Genomic DNA, 18693 nt, shown 5'->3' on the forward strand with positions numbered 1-18693 from the left:
ACATGGCTGCAGGGATTTGCTCCCATTCAGACACAAGTGCAGCACTGAGGTCCGGCACTGATGTTGGGCGATGGGGCCTGGCTTTCAGTTGGAATTCCAAATTCCCCAAACTGTTGCCATAAAGTTTGAAGCACTGAATGCCCTAGAATGCCATTATTTGGAGTAGAATTATGATTTATCTTCACTGGTGTTAACGGAGTGACCAAACTCTTTAATTAGAAGGGGAAGGGGGGGGGGGGGTCCACAAACCTTTGGCCATATAGTGTGTATATATACATATACACGTAAGGAATAAATGATGACGGACCACTGAATAATGAAAAAAAAGAATGAACACCCGGGGTGGTAATGCGGTCACGCCGCGCAGCACACCTTGGAAAGAGAGGGGGAGGGGGAGTGCGAGGGTGCTTCCCACATATATTTCAGATAATATTGAAACTGTTGTATTGATCAAGTGTCTAGTTTTGATACAGCTCAAGTCTTTATTGCTAGTTCGAATACGTCACTTTAGAACTAGCGTGGAGTAACAAGGTAGATTGTGTGTGTGCTTGTGTGTGAGAGATCGCGAGTTGAATTACCTGCGTTTAAAGTGGCTCTCATCAGGAATAACATTGCTTCAAATTGCCAACATATAAGTTTAAGTGTACTTCTCAGCAGCAGTGAGAGTCATGCTTGCACAGCTTTTGCATTGCTAAACAACTGTTTACAATCCCAGTGAGTCACAGGAGTGCACTGACTTTGCTCCCGAGAGAGTTTGTGTGAGAGTGAAAGAGAGGGGGAAGGGTAGCGCCACGGTGCTTTCCACTATAACTATGGGCGAAATACATTGAAACATTACAAGCTGCACATATTAAAAGTTATTTCAGATAATATAGAAACTTTTGTATTGATCAAGTTTCGGGGGTGCGGCTCTGTTTGTTGGTTGCGTCTCGAGTCTCCATGTGTGTTGGTGTGCGTATGAATGTGTGTGAGCGTGTGTAAGTGCGAATGAGATGAAGGAGCACGAGGGTGCTTTTCAACCAAATTTGAAATAAATGTAGGATATTATCGACACTGTCATTCTTACCCGATGTACTTAACCAATGTCTTTGTTTAATTGGTCTACTGTGTGTGAATGTGGGTGAGACAAGAGAGAGAGAGGGGGAGGGGGGCTGCCCAAGGATGCTTTTATTTGAATTTTTTTTAGTAAATGCATATACATCGCACAAAATCAGTGGACATGAAGTAATTAAAAGTTGGGCAAAATCTTCTGCCATTTTCCACTGGGCTTTTTTAGTAATAGGATCAAATGGGCAGATTCAATTCATATCAAGATGTACTGGCAAGATAAACTTAAGTTTCATTTCAAATGCATTATAAGACACTATACATACAGATTTAAAACAAATTGAATGATTAAGTTTAATATGCTTAAAAATCTCAAATCTAATGTTATTATCTCTGACTGCTGTTCAGCCACTATCACACACATTCTGGGTGTCTCTCTTGCGGTTATATGTGTCAATTTCTGTGCTAGGATGAGAGGTGAGTCATGTACCTCCTGCCATTTTTAGCTACAGCAAGTGGGGGAAACATAATTGTAGTTTCAGGTGTACAAAAACACAAAAAATGGATACTGCATTAAAAGTCAACTATTAATCGGAGAAGTTAATGCATTAAATTTCCCAGCCATACAATAAACACATTTTGCTATGGAAAAGTGCCTAAAAACTACTGGGATAAAAAAAAAAATATTTCACCCAAAAATTATAATTCTGTCAAAATTTATTTACCCTTATGTTGTACTAAACTCAACTAAATTTTTTTTAATTTTCAGTCCATCTTTTCAATACAAGAACCTGCATAGTTCTTAGCACTAAACAACAAATCTTTTATTTTGAACAAGCTTCTCTCAAAGTGCTCATGAACACACAATGAACGTCGCAAAATTACTTAAAATCCGGGTTGTTTCTCACCAAAACTCCAAAATCGCACCTTCAGAAATATTGGAATATGACGCACAAGTCACACGGACTACTTTAAAGTCCCTATTAACTGCCATTGTATCCCTATTAAGCCGTACGGACTTCTATGATGTTTTTTGTCTTTTTCATGCTTTATAAAAATCAACTTCAGATGCATGGAAAAAAGCAAATCTACTGTGACATTTAAGTGGGAACGAAAACAACAAACAACAAAATTTTCACTTTTGGGTGAACTATCCCTTTTACATCAATATCATACCTTTATCCAGAGATTTCTCTATGTGTGTCCTTTTGGGCGAGCCTAATGAGGGTAAGGTGTATCGTCTCGCCCGTCTGCCTCATTACCCTCCAAGACTTCCTTGTTGGTGAATCCATGGAGGTTAACTCCATCCAACTGTTCACACAGACAGAGAAAAAGAACTTATGAAAGAGTAAGACAATCAAGAAGTCTCCACAGGGCCGGCTAACCAGGCTTTCCGTGTTGCCTGTTGGGACTGATAAGCCTAACGTAAGACTAGGGCGAGTGTGACAGCTGACAAGTTCCCCACTCATCCCGTTCTTATTAAACTGTGAATCAACGTGAGATTAAAGAGACGTCTCGCTTGGTTGGCGTCCTGTTTGCGCTCATACGGACAAAGGGATAATTAAGGTAGAGCTCATTAAAAAGTGATTAAGAACCCACCGCTATTATCCTGTCGTTGACATGGATTTTCCCGCTCTGCTCAGCGGTGCTGCCTAAAACCACGCTCTTTAAAAAGACCCCCACGGCATCTGACATGCAACAGAGAGAGATGAGAGTAAATAATAATTAACAGCATATTCATTAGTAGTTGTGGTAGTTAAATGTAGGTGAAATGTGTTTCTTACCCTCACTGGTTAATGCATTATAACCTATTATTGAGATCCTGAGGCTCTGGCCTTCCTTCTTTTTTAATGCAACTTCGTGGATTTCTTAGCCCTCCAAGTTTGGCTGCATCAATGGAACAGATCAGAAATAAAAAAAAAGAAAATAAAAAAATGCTGAGCCTGTTTGCTTGTACAGGAGGTAGAGGGGGAGGGGAGGTGACAGGAGCAGTGGTGGGGGCAGGTGGAGGTGGGGGCGGAGGCTAGGGTGCCCCAAGAGGGTCTCGTGCGATCAGCATGCACACGCAACTACCGCAGGCCTGCAGCACCTGCACCACCTGGTCACTAGCCAAGCACTGTGTGGACGTCTCACTGATCTGCAGGATGTGGTCACCTTTTCTCAGCCTCCTGTCCTAGAGTAAATGAGAGAATAAGAGGAAATGACATAACTGTGTCAGGGGCAGGCCAGGGACAAAGATCTCATTTCAGCTTAGTAGAGTCAACCAACAGGTCATTTTCTTTTACTATTGATTGTAATATTGACGATTTGATGCTTTTGCAATCATGTCCTCTTGTTCCCACTGAATCTACACCAGTATGTAACATTCATAAAATACTTGATCTGCCCCGTATATTGAAAATGTATTAATTGAGAAGTGTATTATTGCACTAGATCCATTTACCTATCAGTCCATCATCAATCCAATCAATATCCATCTATCACTTATACATCCTTCAATCTATCACCTGTCTTCAATTAATCACCATCGTCAACTATACATTCATCCATTCATTCTTTATGTATCAAAAATAACCAATCAACCGTCCATTAATCCGAATCACACATCCATCCATCCATCCATCATGTATTCAGGAAAGCATATCTCCCACCCCCCATCCTCACTACATTCTATAGAGGGACTATTGAGAGCATCCTGAGCAGCAGCATCACTGCCTGGTTTGGGACTTGCTCCGTTTCGGACCGCAAAGCCCTGCAGAGGATAGTGAGGACAGCTGAGAAGATCATCGGGGTCTCTCTTCCCTCCATCAAAGACATTTACAAAAAACACTGCATCCGCAAAGCAACCAGCATTGTGGACGACCCACACACCCCTCACACAAACTCTTCACATTCCTGCCATCTGACAAGAGGTACCGAAGCATTCGGGCCCTCACAGCCAGTCTGTGAGCTTCTTCCCCCAAGCCATCAGACTCCTCAATACTCAGAGACTTGTTTGACACACACACACACACACACACACACACACACGTCCTGAGTTGCACTTTAATTGTGTCACTTTATAACTGGCTGCTACCTCAATAACTGTGCATAGAACACGATCTCATAGTATGTTATGTTTACATTTGGCATATTTAGAAACTGTCATCTTTTTGCACTACTGTGTACTGGTCGGCGCTACACTGTCCCTTACTGTGTCTATTGTCCTGTTCATTGTTAGTAATTTATTGTACTGTCCCGTGCACTTTATATAGGTATGTTATTTCGTCTGTGTAGTCTCATGTGGTTCTATGTTTGTCCTATGTTGTTTTATGTAGAACCATGGTCCTGAAGGAACGTTGTCTCGTTTCACTGTGTACTGTACTAACTGTATATGGTTGAAACGACAATAAAAACCACTTGACTTGACTTCAAACCCATCCATCCATTCCTCCTTCCAACCATCCATCATGTATCTAAAATAACCAACCAACCATCCTTCTATCTATCAATCCTTGTATTCTTTTATCCATCCATCCAGCCAGCCATCATGTATTCAAAATAACCAACCAACCATCCATCCATTAATCTGATCCATCCATCCATCAACGCATCCATCCATCCATCCATCCATCCATCCATCCATCCATCATATTTTCAAAATAACAAATCAACCATCCATCCTTCAACCATCCATCCATCCTTTTATCCATTCATCAATCATGTATCCAAAATAACAACCAACCATCCATCCATCATGTAGTCAAAATAACCAAACATACATCCATACAACCATATATCCAGTGATCCATCAATCCATTTTCCATCCATCCATCCATCCATCCATCCATCCATCCATCCATCCATCCATCCATCCATCTATCATGTATCCAATATTACCAACCAACCATCGATCTACACATCCACCCATACATTAATCCTTTTATCCATCCATCTATTATGTATCCAAAATAACCATCCATCCATCCAATCCAAACTACAATTCAACCATCCATCTGAGCCAAACAACCTTCCACCCATCCATCCATCTTTCAATCCATCCATACCCAACCATCTATCCATCCAAAATAACCAACCAACCATCCATCCGAAACAAACCATCATCCATCTATCAATCCTTTATCCAAAATAACCACCCATACAAACCAAACATCCATCATCCATCCATCCGTATATGTATAATAAATACATGCATTTCTGATCAGACTGACTGGCAACTTAATTGGCACAAGCATAGACAAAAAATAATTTGGAAGTCTGTTTCACTGGCCTCCAAAAGTATAATTTACCTCCCAAATGGTATGATTTACAGCCTAATTTGTTCCCATCATCCACAGGTGCAGGAGCCACAAGTCTACCATCCACAATAACAGTGTCACTCTTATGTGACCTTTCCTCGTGGGCCCTTTCCGGTTCACTTGTGCTTTCATTCTAGCACTCAGACATGCTGAATGAACGGTGAGAGAAAAGGAAGGACTAAAGAATGATTATACATAGCACAGAGAGGAGAACGGCTGTCTTTGTGAAGTGTGAGACATGAAAGGCATTTGATACATCAACTTGCGCAGGGAAAATGTCGTCGGCTTGTTCCTGCCACTGTGCCGGGGGGCACATTGAAGCCCAGAACGACCATTAAAGGTTGAAATGGGAAACAGCAGGGAGAACAAAGCCCTGATTTTGACAGCTTTTTTGGATCATAAGATCCACTGTGGTGTGAAATGCAAGCAATGACTTTCTGAGGTTTGTTGCCAGAACTCTGGACACTGGGTGGGAGAGCAGAAGTGGTATGTGTTATTTGTGTGTGAAGGGTCTGTGACAGGGTGGAGGACGGGGCCGTGTGGTGAGAGAGAGAGATCGTTTACGGCAGCTGACCGTCATGTGTGTGTTTTGTGTCTTTTGTTTAAGTTTTTCATTAAACTATTATTTAAATTGTCAAGCCGGTTCTCGCCTTCTCCTTTCCCTTATATCACTTCACATGGTCTAAACCAGGACAGGTTGTTTTTTGGTCACTGTCACTCCAGGCAAAGCTAGTTGAAGAATGTGGTTATGGGTCAAGATAGTCGACTAGTCATCCAACAACTGCCTAATCGGTTAGTGTAATTGATCACTTTATGTAGATTTAAATAATATGTATTAGGTTTGATATTTTGCTTTGATTAGTGTGCTTAAACTGTTCGAAAGTTTGCATGGTAAACCCCATGGAAAGTTTTGTTTTTAAATCAATCCTTCAAAGCCTTGGTCCTCACAATACAAGTGAATGGTGACCAGATATCAGTAGGTCCAAAAAGGACAATAAGGTAGTATAAGAGTAAACTATAAGATTAAGGTTGTTATATCCATATCTTCAGAAATGATATGATAGGTGTGGTTGAGAAACAGATCAAAGTCCTTTTTTTTACACTAAATCTCCACCTGCCCCAACCAGAAGGTGGCTAAATGTGAAAGTGAAGTCACTTCCATACCAGAACGTGGAAGTGAAAGTGGAGATTTACAGTAAAAAAGGACTTAGATATTGATCCGTTTCTCACCCGCACCCATCATATCGCTTCTCAAGACATGAATTTAAACAATGCAGTCATATAGATAACCTTTGTGCTGCTTTTATGTCCTTTTTGGACCTTCTGAGTTCTGGTGACCATTCACTTGCATTGTGAGAAACTAAAGAGTTCAGATATTCTTCTAAAAATCTTCATTTGTGTTCTGCAGAAGAAAGAAAGTCATACACATATGGGATCGCATGAGGGTGAAATTTTCAATTTTGGGTGAACAATCCCTTTAAGACCCCTGAATTTTGGTTGTGCTAAATCTAGCTGTTTTTGAACACATGGCCACATCTTACATAAAGGGATACTTATTTCTTTCACAAAATATAAAGTGGGAGGTTGACTTATTGTAAGAATTAGTCCCCATCGGTTGCATGTTTATTGCTATGCACATTAAATCACTTAAACTCCGATCCTCCACAAAATTAATTGTCAGGCGGCTCTTTGAATTCGACGTGAAAGACGCAGCAGATGTCATGTACTGCTTTTAGCGCTGGCACTGCCCACGTAATGATACTTCTAAATCTAAAGCTAAATTGGCCTTTTGGTGATAGATAAGACTTGACGTCCATCTGTGGTAATTAAATTGCACCTTACAGAGGCTGCAAAGTACTTAATTTCTGTCACAAGTCCCATTTCGGTATGTTTTGTATAACAAATAGTGTTAAGAGGTACTTTCCCCATCACTTGATCACTGACATGGAATTACTGTTGTATGTGTGTTGTGGTGTTTGTCAGTGCAATGACCCCAGGTGGACACATCACAAAGTTTCTGGACTATTCCAACCAGTTTTCAGAACTCACATGGAGCGTAATAAAATGAAAGTATCTAATGTGAAATTGGTAAACCCGCTAATCACATTAAAACGTGTGTAACGGAAAAAATGAACACGTTACACATCCTAAATAAATTGCATGCATTAATTTTGACAGCTCTAATTATAATATCATTATTATATTATAATATTAAGAACTCAATATTTAAATAAAAAATGACATGGGTGTATCACTGCTGAGGTCATTGGTATTAACTCAATGGTTCCAAGATTAATTATAAAGTGAGATAAGGAAACATGTTGGAGATTCAAAACAAAAACCTTATCTGCCACACTGTTGGGCACCACGGTTCTGACTACCATTCCGGTTTTCTTGCCTCTGACAATCCCAAAGCCGAGGCCGGATCGTTCAGCAGCTCGATCTCCTCCAAGTGTCCCCAATGATCCTATAGACACACATAGAGGACACAGTTTCAATCTCTACTTCTTTTCTTCTACATTTAGTTAATTTATTAAGAGGTCATTGAACATCGGTCATCATGTACTTTGAGCCACAAAACCATCTACTTAAGAAGCAGAGATCCTGAATAAAGATCCATTTAATCTCCTTTGACAGTCCAATCAGGTTCGTCAGATGGGAGCAATTGCCTAGCCCAGACCTGTGACTACAAACTGCGACAGAGCCTTAATCGGGCACAAACCTCTAATGAACTTATATTTCCACATAGCCTGAACTTTTACTAAACAGCAAAAGATCTGGCCTACAATGCTGAAAATCTAGCCAAGAACTGCTCACTTACACAGGAAGAGAATATTGGACTGACATGTAAAACTACTCTGTTTTATGCAACATTTAGGGGGCGAGTTTATCTGAAATAGATCATACCATGATAATAGACCAGCATAGAAAAAAATATTTAAATGAGAGGGCCAAGACAAATTGTTATACAGACAAATGTGTAAAATGAGCTGTGTCCCAAATGATGCACTGTACACTATGCTTTTACAATACACAATCCATCATCCCAACTGGAATGCTTCAAATGCATACAATGTGTTGCCTCTAGCTTTAGAACGTTAGCTAACCTCAGTTCAACAACTGTATCTCAAACAATGTACATACTGTATTCACACAGACTGGGGTGATGGTAAAGCATTCAACTTACATTTATAAGTTGCTGTCTTCACAAAAGTTTTGCAAGTTGCTACATTACATTATTTACAATTGTTTTGTCAGACCAGTAATGCGGCCAAGTAACTCCACCCCTGCCGCTACATACAGCAAGCGCTGAGTGCATGAAGTGTCCAACAGTCCTCACTGTGTTTTGACAGTTGAAGAAGTGCATCATCCGGGTATGCATAGTACACTTCTTTTTGTTGCATTTTCAGTATAGACATACTTCTCACACTACTTACACTACAAAATTAAGTAGAAGAGTGCAGAAGTGTGCTGTTTGTGACGTGCCTATTGACCAGTATTGGGTAACGTTACTTTTAAATGTAACCTGCTAGAATATTGCGTTATTCCTTAAAAAAATAACTTAATTAATTAAAAAGTAAATTTTAATGGAAAGTAAAGCGTTTTTCTCACAGCCACTTTCTCTTCTGCTCTGCAAGAGACATTACAGGTCATGTTAGCTACTGTACAACACTCATGTCAAAACAACATGGAAACAAACAGATATTTCGAAAGTAGGTCTTCATGTCATATTTATAATAAAGAATCAATAACATGAATATGCATGATTTGTTTTTCCATCAACATGGCAGCCAATATGAATAATGAAGAATAACCACTGTCTTACCTAAAGCAGCAAAGTCCAACACTTGAACCTGCAACATATATGCCATCATGTGCTGCCCATCGACAATGCCAGAGTCAACCTAAGATGTTTTTCAAAGTCATGAATCAAACTACTTGTTGATTATAAAATAAAAATATAGAATCTTTTTATAAACTACAATATTATTTCTGCATACACAATCGATGTAGAAGGTTGCTCGGAGCCACTGATCCAGAGTCAGCTTTTCTCCTCCCATTCTCCCAGTTACGGGAAGCTGTAACGCAGAGCAGTTCGGCTGCATAAGTCAGTGAACTGAGAGAGTATTTCACCCTGTGTATCATGTCATGGCCAGTGGAAGACTAGTCTTATAATCCCTCTGCCTAAATGCATTTACTGATTTTTTAATGCAGTGTGTATTGACACATGAATCAATCACGTTTCACTCAACCGAATGTTGATTTCATACTACGCTAAAACATGCAATTTTCCTGGCTTATATGGCTAATGTGCATGCACATTATTGTTGATTGACAGGTGATGTCTGTATCTTGATTGATTGGCTCTGTTACCTGCAAGGCAAGACTTCATTTCTACATCCATTGACTGTTGGGTGTGAGAGCTTCTTGGCTGGGCATTCCAATTTCTCCCATTCATTTAAATAAAAGTGATTTGTCTTTGCTAAATAGTCTTTTGGCTTCACATTCTATAAAACTACAATGCCCAACATGCACTATGTCTCCTCCCTGATGTTTGTATACATTTACTCCTAAATTTCTAGCAATACAGGGAAAGTAGAGGTGTACAAAAGCAACACGTTACTTTTTTAAAAAGTAGCTCTGACATTATGGTCTAAAACAAAAAACTATTTAATGACTTTAATTCTCACTCAAAAAAGTAATTGATTAGATAACGTTACCCCAACACTGCTATTGACTATCAAGTACAGTACAATTCAGTACAGACCATTTTACAAACACTTATCTCAAAAACAAACAGTTTTTTGTTACGCCTTATTTCTGCTACATCTTATGCACAGTGCACATCACGAAAGAAACATTCTGAATGCATTTGGGTGCAGTCTTGGGTAAAAAAAAGGGGAATGCGAATCGAGTTGGAGGCAAGTGGCATTAAAAGTTAAGCTCCACTCCACTGCGTTCGCCATTTCCATTTCTTTGTGGTCCAGTTTCACAGCCTCACATGGTCGATTCCCACTGACTGCACACTGTGTGACTTCAGATTAGATTAGAGCACCATACACCACGAGACTTCCTCCATAGTCAACTGTAAATAATAAAAAATATTTTATATCCTCCGATTAGATGAAACATTTGACTCTGGCCAATTTGACCAAAAAACAATTCCCAGGTAATTGGCTCAAAGCAGACATCTTACGTCAGTGCGTCCAGACCTTGTTAATCAGGGTGGCTAAAACTGTTAATATTACGACTTTGTTCACACATAGGATCAAAACTGAATTTTCCAGGTAATGTTACTTCTCATTAAGGGAAATTTCCAGAGCTGATTCACTGCTATTTTCAAAATGGGTCATGTTCACCCATGAATCAATCGCATTTCACTCAACCGAATGTTGACCTCATATTACGCTAAAAGAACATGTTTACACATGACCTCTAAATGGAAAATTGCAGTTCATTTTCAAGAAAAAGCTGTATATGTGAAAGCAACTAAAGGTTATGAGATCCTACCGCCACTTATCAAAGTCAAGGACAGGAAAGCCCATGAGTGACTTTTGCTGGTCGCAGAGACAAACTGATCTTACCCCAGCCACGCATCTAATCACCCAAGTCCCCATGGGCTCTTATAAACAAACTGCAATCAGTACATTTCTGTTCTCTTATTACCAGGCCGTTATCTGCCAGCTGACTATCTCTGCAATTTTCCCACTAATCTCATCTAATGAAACCTCTTCTTTGCCATTCGCCCTGTCGCTCTTTCGAAACAAAGCTTTACACCCACTGTGAGGGGAACAGAACAATTTCAGAGATAAGAAGTCCTCTTTTGAGTACCAAAAGAAACACTTGGCTCTTTTTTAGGAGACTAGTACTTTCTCTATTGAGTTCTGTGGATAGCGGAACTAGTCTGGAAATGGGTGAAACATTCTACATTGTCAGGACATTAATGATGTCAGTGGTTTGATTACCATTTTACCATTAATTGGTCACAATGCATGTAACAAAGCATATTTATCATGTTCTTGGTTGTTTTACAGAAGAAAGGGTTGGAAGGCAAAGATGGTGAGTAAATGATGACAGAACTTTCATTTTTGAGAAAACTATCCCTTTAATCACATATGGCAAACCAACATTTAATCTGTTCTGGGATGAGTCTCCAAAGCTTAAATGTCTTCATCATACCTCAACACAAACACAAGAAATACAGCAACTTTTCTGTACACAAACAGCCATATTTCCTTCAGGCTGTGGCTTATATAAACATATATACATTAGCGACACTTGATGAAAAAGCCATTGTGGGAGGCGAGCCAGGAATTCTGAGAAAATATCTCCATTTGGAAAATGGAGCAGCCATCCCAGAGCAGTGCATCACAACTCTTGCTTGCATGAAACTTTCCAATCGAGTATAATTAGGATTCAAGATATTTTCAAGGGCTTTGGAGGTCTGGGTGTACTGAGAGATAGAAAAGCACACAAGGGAAGGGGACGTGCAGAACAATATACCTCAGCTACATTTGCCCCTGCTCCCCTCCTTTTAAGGAACTGAATGGGGATCCCTGGGGTCTGAGCAATCTTAAATACATAAATATTTTCTCAGCTTTAACCGATAAGAGAACAGATTGAGATAAAATGTTAGGAGGGGGGACTGTTTGAATACAGGGGGTTAGGAAGAGGACAAAACGCATGCTTGTGAAGTGACATCTTTACCTCTGAGCTTTTAAGCTACATAATGATGATTAACACAAGTAATTCACGTATTTGATTGACAGGTATAAGCGTTTTTAAATGCACAATCTTTACCGATAATGCCTAAAATAGTTTTCTTTATCGTGGTAAGGTCATATACAGTTTCAGAAAAGAAAAAAAAACTTTGTCGATTTTGCATTGCAAATAAACACCTTTACCACCGTTTTTACAGGCTAATCCAACACGCGCAAGTGTTTTGAGCTTTACTGTTTATGTTTCTATTTCAAAAGTAGAGAAAAAGCCAATGATTTCAAGCATCATGTATTTCTTTCATTTTCTATTTTTTTGCATAAGCTGATTTTTGGTTGTCATTAATATACTGATGTGGATGTAAACACACAATGCGCTTGGACAATTTCAACTTTTTCAGGGCTTAAATTGTATATGATCTAAAATGGAGAATCTAACCTAAACATGTCCAGGGTTCACATTTCACCCAAAAAAATAAAATTATAATAATTATATTCAACCTGCTCTCATAGATTGAACATTACTCTCTATATAAATTTTTGCAAACTGACTATTACGTGCTGCTTTTTACATTTGGCTGCAGTTTCTTGGTGAAATGAACACTAGAGGTATTACAACTGTGCGTTTTATTAATCGTCACACAAATCACAAAGTACAATTGCTGATAATGACTTTATAAACACTTATTTTTTGCTCTATTAACCCCGCTATGTTATCCAAACACTTTAACACAAAACTATAAAAAGCTATATATTTTCAAACTTGTATTACAGACCCACCTACATACAGTATACACACTTTTTCCAATATGAATAGCTTGCTTGGTAGCTCACCTGATAAAGTGTTGGACTTTTGACTCGTTGACCACGGTTTGAGTCCAGCGAAAGCTACACGAAAGTAAGAGTGCCATAGTAGCGACACAAAATGACGTGGTTACTTTAGAAAATTTGCTTTTCATTGGTTAGGGAAGTACATTTTACTCATTAAAACCTTGATATAAAATATACCTTAAAAATCTCATCTGATTACAACCTCATTTTGCTTGGTTTTAGTGCATTTCCTTTTGAAACTGCAGACAAATGTTCAATGAAGCATGTAATTGCAGTTTTGCAGATATGTTGCAATGCTCACATTAATTTCATGAGATAAGGCTGATTATATTTCACACAAAAAAAAGTCACAGAAATTAGAATTCCCCGTCTGTCGCTCACTTTGACGTTGTGTCAAAGAAGCGACACTAGGGGTCTCACTTGAGAGCCTCGCGCATCTCTGAACTTGAGAAAAGGCCAATGAGAAATTGGCAGACAGAATTAGCATGTCCCGCCCCCAGACATACGGGTATAAAGGGAGGGAAATGCATCTGTTCATTCAGAAATTTTCTTTGATATCCGGTTGTGTGAGCAGCGAGCTGCAATTTACTAAGAGCGTATGCTGTTGGATCTAAGGTGCATATCAGCGGCTTTCTTCTTCTCTGCACGGCAGTGCAGCTTTGCCCCTGGGTGCTTCGACAGCGCTGTCTAAAAGAGAATTTTTGTAAAAGAGTTTGATTCTCTAAAAGAGCAATACACAGTGGCGTTGAACGTACTTTTCAGGACGCGTCTTTATAAAGATGCCCTTCTGCCCCTCTGTAGTTCCTGGATGCGGTCGAGTTCTCTCCGCTCCTGATGGTCACAGGCGCTGCCTCTTGTGTCTGGGCCGTGATCACACCGAAGCAGCGTTTGTGGATGGTTTGTGTTCTCACTGCATGAACCTTACCATGGCAACTTTGCAGTCCCAGGTTTCCTTCCTAAAAAGGAAAGCCACTCCATCCACCCCCCACGTCGCTCCTTCTTCCAACGGGATTGAGGATGACCCGGCTGGCAATGGAGGCGATTTGGGGATGGCAGCGGGCTTGGCTTTGCCGGGTATATGCCCACGAACCGCCTGCCCCCCGACACGCTTGTTGACTTTTGCCCAGGTTCGGGGTGACAGCGGCTCACCTCACGGCCAGTCTGCCTATCCTCTTGAGCCCCTTGAGCTGGATGATGAGTTTACCGCTGCATCGGAGAATGTTTCCGGAACAAGGGCCACTAAGGTACACGCCCCGTCTCACGAACACCCTCCAGGACCCGGAAGGCTCCCAAGCGTTCATGAGATGGACGACCCAGAGATCGAGATGTTTGCTCTGGAGCTGGTAAGCAGACCACTCCGTCCCCCGGTGGAGGGCCGGGAGGAGAATCCTCAGTTCAGTTTGTTTTCTTTGCCGCACCCCCGGTTCGGGCTGCGGTACCCACATTCTCAATAAAGGAGCAATTTCCTCTTTCTCTGGGTCACCTGGCCCGCAAATGCCAATCTCACGGCACCCCGGTGCCACACCTCAACAGTCCCGGCACATCGGACATGGACCTCCCGCCTCCATACCCACGACTGTTTCACTCTAAGACCGTGACCGGGCTACGTGCTCAAGGTTCCTTCGACTCTCTTCAGAGACCAGGTAGTGAACCTGCAAGCGCTGACCCGGGAAGAGGCAGACCCAGCCCCTTTGTTGCTGTGTCCGGTACATGCTTTGCGTATCTATTTGGACTGTACACAGAGCTTTAGACATTCTGAGCAGCTCTTTGTCTGCTTTGGTGGACAGTGGAAAGGGAACTCTGTCTCCAAACAGAGGCTTTCCCACTGGGTGGTTGACGCCATAGCATTGGCCTATCACACCCAGGCCGTGCCCGCCCCCTTGCGTGTTCGAGCACACTCGATGAGAAGTGTGGCATCCTCGTGGGCACTGGCCAAAGGCACCTCCTTAGGAGACATATGCAGAGCAGCGGGTAGGGCAACACCCAATACCTTTATGAGATTTTACAATCTCAGGGTTGATTCGGTTTCATCCTGTGTTTTCTCAGGTCCGAGCCGGTAGAACTCGGTAATACGGTAACAACTGACAGGGTGTACCGCTTGCACCTAGCGCCCTTTCCCTCCACTGAGGTAATATCGTGCGCTCTTATCCCAGGAGATCTCACTAACTCGGCTCCCTGGATGACTCCTCCCTAGCCCTGTTATGGTCGAACCTCATTGTCGGCTCCTCAGGCAAAATCTTGAAAGAACAGACGCATTTCCCTCCCTTTATACCCGTATGTCCAGTGATGGGACATGCAAATTCTGTCTGCCAATTTCTCATTGGCCTATTCTCAAGATCAGAGATGCGCGAGGCTCTCAAGATAGACCCCTAGTGTCACTTCTTCGACACAACGTCTCGTTCCCTACATCAGGGAATGGAGGTTACAACAGTAACCTAGATGTTTGTTTTTCATTAATATTTTTAAATGTATGACAATTTCCCTCCAAAATGTAATGCATTGTCAGCTTATATTTTTCCCACTATTCTGAATGGCAAATGTTATTAGATCCTCACAGATTACTCTTATACAGTATTTGTTTTTTATTTAATCAGCGTAAAGGGAGCACAACAAACGCTCTCATACATTATATATTTTTTGGCATTCAAGAAATGAGAGTAACAAAAAAAAAATACTGTCAATATTTTTAGCAAAATATATATATGTTAAATATGACACGGACATGTTCTTGGCAGCTTTTGTGCCATTTATCCAAAAGGAAAACCAAAACGTTTTTTAACATCACCATAATCAGCAACATCACATCTTGGCACAGATTCCTGCACCCTCTACTGCATTCAATCTTTACAGTGTCAAGTCATGTTTGCGATAAAATCTTATTTATTTTTATGGAGACCCACAAACAGACACTTAATCTTACTTATAAACAAGTTCAGTGACACAGACTACTTTTGTTGAAATCTGTTGACAGATAGTTTGGCTTGGCAACAAGCAACCAAACAAAAAACAGACATTTAGATGATCCCAGTGCTCCATTAAAACAATTACGAAGCAGCACAGGTCTGGATTTGATATGCAGGATGTGGCCTTGAATTAAACAATTCAATTCGGAAAAATAAGCATAGCAGAAACACAGCACAGATCCATAACCTGGCCTCTAGCATTCTTTTCTTTTTTTCTTGCACCAGCGTGGATCTCATCAGTCAAACTCTGTTCTTGGCATTCACTCTGTGTGCATTTGCAGTCAGTTTAAGGTAGTTTATTAAAGTGGATGAGGGGAAAGCATTGTTTTTATTGTTGAAGGGTTTGGTTAAAACAGTTCATATCATTGATGTTGGTCTTTTCCAGACTCATTTTCACAATCTTCTGAGTTGATTTCATTCTCTGCTCCGAGGATTCAAGGTGGTTCAAATGAACCAGAGAAAGTTTTCCTGTTTTGCCCTCCTTCTGTCTCTGGTTCAAAAACTGGAATAGCATGTTACTCAGCCCCCATTTAAGGAAATAAGAGGATATTTTGATAATCAAATTATTATAATGGGAACAAGGCAAATAAATACAATTACTGTCAGATTTGTTAATCTACATTTGATACTGTAATTGGTCTAAAGTTTAGCAATAGTTTACCCCCCAAAAAAAATTCTGTCATCATTTACACACCCTTGAAAACCCTGTAAAAGCCAAAAATTACATCTGCGTTACATTAATACAATTTAAAATATACCTGGAACCATACAAAAAAGAACCTTAATCAGAGATATCCTGAAGAACTACACAGCCCTAGTTAAGTGTTTAGGATAAAACAGAAGATCTGTTCAATGGGTGACATTTAATACAAGTGTACTGTCTGAATGGGTCCAGATTTAGAGAGCCAAGGCTTGGCAGCAATGTCTCTGGCCATCACCAGCTCCACCCAGTCTCTCTGCTGCTGGAGTAGAGCGATGGCCTTCTGCTGCGTCACGCTCTGATCCAGAGGAATCCCATTAATTGCCAAAATTTGATCATTCTCCTGCAATCTTCTATCCCTGGATATAGCACATATCCCAGCTTAACCAACCATGAACATATACAGTGGGTTCCAAAGGTCTGGAACCACTAGTGAAAATGCTTAAAAATAATTGTTTTATAATTTAATACAAAAGTTTTCATTATAAATGATATTATCAGCAAGCAAACTAAAACATTTCATTCGGAAATTACAGATTTACAGATTCGATTTCATTTGATTCCTATTTCGATTAATGTGGGTTTATTTTTGCTTTCCAATGTCCAAGCAGCAAAGTTGTTTACTTTTGAAAGAAATTCTCTCTGAGCTACGTCAGACTACAAGCTCCTTGGTATTACTGACATTTAGGGAGAGGTTGTGCTCCTGACACCAGAGTGTGCACCCCCTCTCTGTAGGCTGTTTCATCATTGTCATCATTGAGTGCTATTGTGCTCGAAACAAGCATAAAATGTATTAAGCTCATCCGGGAGAGAGGCAGCGGTGTTCACATCAGTTTTAATTCCCTTTGTAGTCCGTGATGATGTTAATTCCCTGTCACATACTTCTAGAGTCGGTGGTGTTGAACTGTCCTTCAATTTTGTACCTGTACTGGCGTTTGGCTGCTCTGATAGAGTTACGGAGGGCATAACTGGCTTGGTTATGTTCCTCCGCGTTCCCGGAATTAAAAGCGGAGGTCCGCACATTAAGTGCCGGGCGAACATCGCCGTTAACCCATGGTTTCTGGTAGGGGAAGATCCGTATTGTTTTGGTTGGAACAAAGTCCTCTACGCACTTCCTGATGAAACACGTTACGCTATCAGCATACACCTCGATGTCATCATCAGAGGCGGACCGGAACATCTCCCAGTCCGCGTGATCAAAACAGTCTTGTAGCATAGAGTCTGATTGTTCTGACCATTACTGGATCGTTCTGAGGGTGGGTGCTTCCTGTTTCAGTTTCTGCCTGTAAGCGGGCAGAAGCAGAATGGAAGAGTGGTCTGATTTGCCAAATGGTGGGCGGAAGGGAGAATAGCAATGGTCCAAAACCCGGTCCCCTCGTGTGTTGAAGCTGATGTGTTGGTGGTATTTTGGTGCGATTGTTTTAAAATTGGCTTTGTTGAAGTCCCCGTAACAATGAACGCGGCCTCAGGGTGCGCGGTTTCCTGCTCACTTATACTCCCATACAGTTCCTTGAGTGCCCGGTCTGTGCCGGCTTGTGGGGGGGATGTACACAGCTGTGATAATGACCGCTGTGAATTCCCTCAGTAGCCAGAATGGTTGACACAGGAGCATGAGATATTCCAAATCAGGAGAGCAGAAAGACTTGATAAAATGTACATTCCTCTGATCACACCGTGATTTGTTGATCATAAAACATACACCACCACCTCTGCTTTTACCTGAGAGGTCTTTCGCTCTGTCCGCTCGGTGCACGGAGAAACCTGTGGGTTTGATGGCCGAGTATGGAATCTCCGCAGACATCCAGGTTTCTGTAAAGCAGATACCACAGCAATCCTTCATCTCTCGTTGGAAAGAGATCCGCACTCTCAGCTCACAGAGCTTGTTGTCCAAAGACTGATCATTTTCCAGTAGTATACTGGGTAGCGGGGGTCGATTTGCGCAATGAGTACGCCGGCTCTTTTTCCCCTTTTCCTTCTGCGTTTCCGCTGCCCGGGTAGCCCAGACAAAGGGCTCCGCTGGTGTGTTTATAAACAGCAGGTCGGCATTGAGGAATTTGAAGTCCGGTTTTCGGTGTGTAATTGCAGAACCAATGTCCAAAAGCGTTTGTCTTTCGTATACAATAAGGCAGACAACATCC

General features: G+C 41.1%; 1 pseudogene; it reads right to left on the reverse strand.

The window, feature by feature from the left end:
• Nucleotides 1-18693, reverse strand: part of LOC127639500 (inaD-like protein) — a 132166-nt pseudogene that overhangs the window by 109991 nt on the left and 3482 nt on the right.

This window comes from Xyrauchen texanus, chromosome 48 (assembly GCF_025860055.1).
Source record: "Xyrauchen texanus isolate HMW12.3.18 chromosome 48, RBS_HiC_50CHRs, whole genome shotgun sequence".
Taxonomy (NCBI): domain Eukaryota; kingdom Metazoa; phylum Chordata; class Actinopteri; order Cypriniformes; family Catostomidae; genus Xyrauchen; species Xyrauchen texanus.